Source organism: Spinacia oleracea, chromosome 2 (assembly GCF_020520425.1).
Source record: "Spinacia oleracea cultivar Varoflay chromosome 2, BTI_SOV_V1, whole genome shotgun sequence".
Lineage (NCBI taxonomy): Eukaryota > Viridiplantae > Streptophyta > Magnoliopsida > Caryophyllales > Amaranthaceae > Spinacia > Spinacia oleracea.
The window spans coordinates 50880282-50888597 of record NC_079488.1 but is presented as its reverse complement, the minus strand read 5'-3'; the positions used below and the strand labels follow the sequence as shown (position 1 = coordinate 50888597).

Sequence of the window (8316 nt, the reverse complement as noted above, 5' to 3'; positions counted from 1 at the left end):
TCGCCCATTAGGTCCCTCTCGCCTGCATGCCCCCTTAGCTTGCACTTGCGGGTTGGCCTCTTGAGCGAAATTCGTCCGTTGAAGACACTACCTCGACCAGGGCATGTGTTGGATCTACGATAGAAGCGGTACCAAGCCAGTCGCAAATAAACTACCCATAGAAGCCTATCATAAACTACGTGGCATGTTTAATTTTCAAATCCATGTTTGTAATGTAGTTATGTGTAGCGAAATATGTGATTGTGTGTGACAAACTATCCTAGAAAACCAACGACCTTAAAAAAACTGCCCAAACATTCATAGACTAATTTGCCAAAGAGTTATACCGAAACACGTGTTCCGCAAACCCGAATGATCGCCACAAAATAAGCGACGCTCGGGATGGCCTGTAACGAATCCTGCAAATGCTGCCACGCATAAAGGACGTTATTAGGCAAGCACGCAAATCAAAGTCGCATAAACAGAAGACAGAAAACGAGAACCAGCCAGGGACGCATTTTCAGCGCCCCTGGCTGGGCGCTAGAATTTCTCACGCCCCTAGCTGGGCGCTGAAGTTGCTGCTTGGCCGTCTGGTCAGGCGCAGCAGCTTCGGTGCCCGCACGAAAGGAAAATACGTAGCAAAAAATGTTCATAAAAAGAATTGCTACGAGGGCGTAAGAAAAGCGCTCGGTTTCAAAAGCGACTCGCGAAAAATAAATAACTCTTTGCGTCGTTGTTAGGCCTCCTACGACGACAATGCTCGACACTAAAAGTCGACCATGCAAATAATCATGAATGTCACACGGGCAGAGTTCAAAGTGCACACATAACAGTCCAAATATACTAGTCCGACTTAAGGGTAGTCATAGAATGCCTATAAAACCGACTCACGAAACAAACTAATGTGTCTCCTACTCCACAACAATAATGCAGGGCCCCTGAGTACTTGCCCGTGATTGCCATCAAGAAACGCGATGGAAGAAGCATATCCCGAACATTCGTACCTAGAGGTTGCACAAACCCAAGAGATGCATGCTCTGGGACACGACCCTTTACGTTCTCAAAGGCCACTCGCCCCAAAGAACCATGCTATGCCAAAAACGCTCCCCAACTCAAATACTTTCGGGCTATTGTTTGGGTTAGAAAAGAAAAGAGCGAAGAAAGAAACAGAAATTATGGCATTAGCTCTCCAAGATGAAGTGTTCGATCCTACTAAATTGATCGCTCCATCACCCTCAAAAGATGACCAAGCCCAACGAGGGTGGCGCAAGACTTTCAAATGGACTAATGCTCGTGGGATGAAGTTCAAGATATCTGCGGGAGAGGGTCCGATGTACGAAGAATTAGAGTCTGAATCCGAGTCTGACTCCGAGTCCGAACCTAGCAAAATTGTAACCCCTCCCAAAAATATTTTAGACCTGGAAATCTCTACTCTAGGAGATCTTTTTGATGTAATGCTTCATGACTTTAATAAGATAAACAAAACTTTTGAGTATGTGCCGCTTAAAAATCAGAGTAATAATGCAGAATGTCTCGCCACTAATGAGCACGAAAAAGAGCCAGAAGAGGAATATACCGAACTAATAAAAGCTGTAAATGAACAAGAACTCAAAACCCCTATAATTGAGGACACAGAATTGGTAAATATTGGAACAGAAGAAAATCCTAAAATTATTAAAATTGGCCTCACCTTAACTCCCACTGAAAAGGCCGATCTAATCTCCACTTTGCGGGAATTCGAGGGTGTCTTTGCGTGGTCCTACAAAGACATGCCAGGAATAGATCGAGAAATCGCTAAGCATAAAATTCCGCTAGATCCCAAAATGACGCCAGTAAAATAAAAGCTACGGCCGCTCAAACCAGAGATAGCCTTGAAAATAAAAGAAGAAGTCACTAAACGAATGGGTGGCCAATATTGTCCCTGTAGCTAAAAAAGATGGACGAGTGCGAATGTGCGTAGACTTTCGAGACCTCAACAAAGCCAGTCCTAAAGATGACTTTCCCCTACCTCACATTGACATACTAGTAGACAACACCGCAGAACACGCGCTCCTCTCCTTTATGGACGGGTACGCCGGATATAACCAAATACTCATGGCAGAAGAAGACATGGAAAAAACAACTTTCATTACCCCTTGGGGAACATATTGTTACACTGTAATGCCTTTTGGTTTGAAAAACGGGGGGGGCACCTATCAAAGAACAGCCACCACGTTACTCCATGACATGATACATAAAGAAATCGAGGTCTACGTGGACGACATGATCGTCAAATCTAAAGACCGGCACGGTCACCTCCCGGCACTTAAAAAATTCTTCACCCGAATCTTGAAATATAACATGAGACTAAATCCACAAAAATGCGTGTTCGGGGTAACCTCGGGAAAATTGCTAGGATATGTTGTTAGTACGCGAGGAATCGAGATTGACCCATCTAAGATCAAAGCCATTACCGAAATGCCCCCACCAAAAACTGAAAAACAGATAAGGGGCTTCCTCGGTAAGCTGCAATACATTAGTAGGTTCATTTCCAAGCTTACTATGACTTGTGAGCCAATATTCAAAAAATTAAGAAAAGAAGAAAAGGCCGAATGGGATGAACAATGCCAAACTGCCTTCGATAAAATCAAAGAATACCTAAGCAAACCACCCGTCCTCTCCCCGCCTTTGCCTGGGATCCCTTTACGCCTATACCTAACCGTCACGGATACTGCAGCAGGAGCTATGCTCTCACAGTGTGCACATGGATCCCAGCAAGCCATTTACTACTTGAGCAAGAAGTTCATACAGTACGAGACGAGATACACAGAACTTGAGAAAACCTGTCTCGCCCTCGTCTGGGCATCCAAAAAACTCATACATTACCTATTGGCCCACACTGTTCATATAGTGTCACAACTAGATCCCTTAAAATACGTGTTCGAAAAGCCCGCCCTGAGTGGTCGCCTGTCCAGGTGGCTAGTCATGCTCTCAGAATTCGACCTAAAATTCATGCCGGAAAAAACAATCAAAGGAAGAGCGGTAGTCAAATTCCTGGCCGAGCATGCCACGAATGGGGAAACCACGAAATCTTACCTCCTCCCCGACGAGGAACTTCTGATGGTACAAGACGACTATTGGACACTATACTTCGATGGCGCGTCCAACCAAAAAGGATGCGGCTTTGGAGTTCTCCTAGTCAGTCCCGAAGGAGCCCATATACCAATTTCCGTCAAACTTGACTTCGAGGCCACAAACAATGCCGCCGAATACGAGGCCTGCATAGTTGGGCTAGAGGCCGCAGTTAGCCTCGGAGTCAAACACCTACAAGTCTTCGGGGATTCTTCCCTAATAATCAACCATATATCCAAAAGATGGAAGGTCCGAAGCACTAGTCTCTCAAAATTTCAAGCTCACTTAGACCAAATAGTCGAGCAATTTGAAAAAATCGAGTATACGTACTTGCCAAGAGACGACAACCAATTCGCGGATGCACTAGCGAAGCTAGCTTCAATGCTCAACATCCCGAATGAATGGGACGGAATGACCCTTCGGGTCGAGCGATGGAAAGAGCCGGCTTATTGTTGTGCCATAGACTCCGAACCTGAAAACACCGAAGAAGAACCATGGTACACGGACATCCTTCGTTACAGAACAAGTGGGGAATTCCCCCCGAACACTTCCCCGCGAGCACAAAAGGCCCTACGCCTCCTCGCTTCACAATATAGCATAATTCAGGGAGAACTGTACAAATACACGCCGAATAAAATCAAATTACTTTGTGTCCATCAAAACCAAGCCCAAAGACTAATGGAAGAATACCATAACGGCGTGTGCGGACCCCATATGAATGGAAAAATGCTATCCCGAAAAATATCCCGCTCAGGGTACTATTGGACCACTATGGAAACCGATTGCCACCACTTTGTAAAAACTTGCCCAAAATGCCAAATCTTCAGTAACCTTAACCATTTGCCTCCCTCAGAACTATACACCTTCACTTCTCCATGGCCCTTTTCCACCTGGGGTGTAGATATAATCGGCAAGGTAACACCAACAGGCGTAGGGGGACATGAGTACGTTTTAGTCGCAATTGATTACTTCAGTAAATGGGTAGAGGCAGTCTCCTATGCAAAATTAACAGCCAAACATGTCGCTCGATTCCTAGAAAAGAACATATTCTGTCGATACGGGGTTCCACATGAAATCATAAGTGACCAAGGTTCCCACTTCAGGGCCGAAGTCCAAGACCTGCTCGAAAAATATCATGTCAAACACCTCCATTGGAGTAACACCCTACTCCTTGGTATACGGAATGGAAGCAGTCCAACCGGTTGAGTTGGAGATTCCCTCCCTCCGGATCGTCCTAGAAAGCAAGCTACCCGAAGCTGATTGGGTTCAAGCTTGGTACGACGAACTCGTCCTTTTATACGAACGGAGGTTGAGAGCTCTACATCACGTGCAAGTGTATCAAAAGCGCATCGCAAGGCAATTCAACAAAAAAGTCAAACCTCGAAACATCAAAGAAGGCGATTTTGTATTAAAAGAAGTCCGCGCACCTACTACGGACCCTCGAGGAAAATTCCGGCCTAACTGGACAGGACCATATTTTGTAAAGACCATCCTACCTGGCGGAGCAGTCCAACTAGCCGACATAGATGGAGCGGAATTTGCTAACCTCACGAATTTAGACCAATTGAAAAAATACTATATCTAATAAAATCCAGTCCGGAGTTAAGGCATCTAATAAAACACATTAAAGACTCATAAGCAAACATTCTGCGCATTACTCTAAGCAAACGGCATAAAACTCGATAAAGTAGAAAAAGCGAAGGACAAAACTTCAACGCCCAGGACTGGGCGCTGTTATTCTTCACGCCCAGGCCTGGGCGCCGATATTTCCTTCGCCCTAGATCGGGCGTCGTTCTCTCTTGCCACCTACCCTCCCGCTTCTGCAAAGTGTTCGTACTCCTTTTTCTAACCCTCAAAAGAACCACGAATACTTGGGGGGGAAGCAGACGTGTAATGAACACCCTTTCAAAAAGGTTTTTTCAAAACACTAGAACTACGCGCGACCTGATTCTGACAAGATACGTAGGCAATCCTTCTCAAGGATTCGGTCCAATAAAAAATTAAAAAATAATAAAGTCATGCAACGCATCAAGAAGAAAAGATATTGCAAAGGGCACTCTACCCTAACCCATGCACGGGCAAGACAGCCACAAGAATTTCCAGGAACAAGCCCAACAAAGGAGTATGGCACGAGTCGGCCAAAATAAATAGTGAACATGCATATATAATACCCCAAGTAGTCGGTTAGTCTAAGAATATGTGTGCACTCTTATATGAACTCATTATTTTTACGAAAGTCTTTTTCTTTTTGAAATTCGTCGTTGGTTTAGAAAACTAATATTGCTATAATATGTTAAAACAAAGCCCACGGAAGGCTCAAAACATTCTTGCACCAAAAATCGCAAAAAATACATATATACATGCGAAATACAAGAATAAATATGTACAAAGAAGGAGGTAAGCCTAAGACTCGTCATCAGCTCCATGTCTCCGAGCCTCGCCGGTCCATCCACTCCACTCCCCTGGTATGAGGGCCCCCAACCAGAGTCACCACAAAAATGAGGTTGTGACTGCAACTCGGGGCTAGGCTCTCGGCCCACCGACACGGAACGTCGCCTACGCTCCGGCTCGGACCTCTCCCCGGAAGAACTCGCCCCCGCGTCAGAACGGCGATGCCGTAGGGGCGAGTGTCGTGCCCTCTCTCTCACGACGACCGTGCCCCCGGCCCGAGGGACCCGCGTCGTCGGCCCCGGCACGTCCAGCAGCCGTCTATAAAAAAAAGAGGGGAGACAAAAAGAGAGTGAATAACCGAGCTCGAACCAACAAAAGGTACATATCAAAAAGAGGGCACATTACCCGAGTAGAGTGGGGGCTCCTGCAGGAAAGTGCAGACCGAGCTCGAACCAACGCGGACTTTAACCGGTTGATCACCCCCACCATCGCATTGGCCGTACGGGCCGGAACCTGAAACAAGAATGTCAGTAAAAAAAAGAAAGACAAAAATATAAGAAGAGTACACAAATAAAAGGTGCATACCGCCTCTACTCCCTCAGGGAGCGGAGCATGGAAAACCCGGTCTTCCGGGAAAGTCTCCACAATCTCGGATCCACTCTCTCCGGTATACGAGATCCGAGCATCAGGAAGCACCCATCCCCCCAACGAAGGGTCAGGACCCTCCTACACAAAACACAGTAGGCATAAACACATGGGCACAAGCATGAAAACACTAAAATCAATACAAAAAGAGGAGGCAACTTACAGCGCCAGGCTCCGGGAGACGAAGAGAATCCTGGATAAACTAGTAATAGCTAGCTCCCTCTATCACCAACTCTGTCGCCGGCACGCCAGTCCTCGAGTGGACCCTCCACGACTCGCCTATCGAGCGAGTAGACAGCATGGTCCCAGGCGGAGGCCTGGGCACCGAAATAACCCCGACCGTCTGCATACGTACCCGCTCTCCCAGGTACCAGACAGGGTCCCGGCGGCCAACGAATAAGACCCGCATCTGGCTCAGGGCATAACTATCCCTGACCGAAGCATGGGTACCCCTAAAAGGGAGCCATGGGGTCTAAACCACCTGTTTTTGTACAAACGCAGTCAGATCTCGCACATAAAAAATAATATAAAATAATGACGAAAAACGAGATAGAGGATAAGATTCTGTACATGCTCAGGGTTCCCGTCCCGGATAAGATCCCACACGGTATCGGACGGTGGACGCACTGTCAGCTTCTTCTTCCAACCCCAACGGCGACCGGCAGGGAACTCCAAAGGCCTCTGCCCCTTTCGGGGGGCCAGCCAAGGTAACTGCTCAAAGGCCCACAACTGCAAAAAGAAAAGGACAATAAAACATTAAAAAAGAGGCCCGGTAAAAGCGAGAAAACAAAAGAAAGTCTAGGCACATACCTCGATCAAGCGCGGCACTCCCGCTAATGTAATCACAAAGTGACGTCTACTCGGGTCCGAGTCGCGCACCGACAAACTCATCTGGCCGACAAGCGTCGCATAGCCCAAATCGCCCCAGCGATGGTCACCCAGTGTAGACACGTCCTCTACCATGCCTATCCACCTCGGGTCAAAGGTGTCAGTCGGACCCGATAGAAAAGTGGAAGTAATAAAATGGAGGTAGAACAGCCGAGCCTGTCCGAAAGACGACTCCTCTACCCCATGATCCAGAGCCCACATCAGGTTAGCGAAAGGTATCCCACGGGGCTGGTACGAAGGTAACCTACTACCCATGCACGAGCCCAGGAGCCTGGTACCCTCAGCAACAGTCGGCGATGGGCCGTCCGACCTCAGACGAACGGGGTTCCCTGTAAAGGTCAAACCCGTCAAAGCTGTGTAGTCCTCAGGAGTGATCGTCATCTCGCCCCAAGGAAAATGGAAGGTGTTGGTGGTATCCCACCACCACCTCATGAACGACCGCAGAAAGGACAGGGAGATGTTAAGCCGCAGTATCTCCCAGAAGGTCTCAACCACCGGAAACAGTGAGCTCGCCCTCACCAAGGCCTGGGCGTCCGAGCTCAGATAGCTAAAAACGGTCTCACTCGTCGCGGCGCCATAGCCGCGAACCGTAGTCTCTCTCCTCGCGTGAAGGCGGGAAGTCACATGGTGCTCTAGGTCGTAGTGCAGATCACGACCATCGTAAAGCTCAGGGCCCACCCATAGGGGACCCGGGCCAGTCGACTGACGCGTCATGCCACGCACCTCGTGGCCACCAGGAGGGGGTAACGACTCGTCAGACATGCTGATCAACAATACAACAAGGCATTATACCTTTGACAAAATCGGCACTCATACCGATCCCTAAGAAGAGTGCATTTCACTCATGAAATGGAGTCATACAATTTTTGTTCCCTAAAAACATGATACTAAGTTCATACTTAGCAAAATTCCCTAAGTAAAAATTAACTCCAGCAAAATCAAAATGATCCCATAATTTGTCATTCATGAATTATGAGAACGCAAGCAATATACCAAGAACACCTACATTATAAGAAAATACTAGATTCGTAGGTATACTTGGGGGCTAGCATGAAAATGCCCAAATTCAACAAAAATCAACATACTTGCAAAAATTAACATGCACAAACTAATTAACATGTTATGTGAAACATTTCCAACTATCTAATTGAAGGAAAGGGGCACAAAATCAAAAACCCCCAAATCAATTTCATGCACGAAAATACTTGACAAAAATACTGAAATTGACAAAAAAAAGCTCGAAATTATTGAAAATTACTTACATTGGGAAGATTAAGAAGTGATTTGGAGTAGAATTCGTGA

General features: G+C 46.8%; 1 long non-coding RNA gene across 1 annotated transcript; it reads right to left on the bottom strand.

The window, feature by feature from the left end:
* Positions 1 to 5810: 5810 nt before the first annotated feature.
* On the bottom strand, positions 5811 to 6377 carry LOC130467194 (uncharacterized). The gene is made up of 3 exons (XR_008927342.1): positions 6290 to 6377; positions 6067 to 6207; positions 5811 to 5994 (listed from the first exon to the last, which is right to left on the bottom strand). It is a non-coding gene; the product is annotated as an uncharacterized lncRNA (long non-coding RNA).
* Positions 6378 to 8316: the final 1939 nt, after the last annotated feature.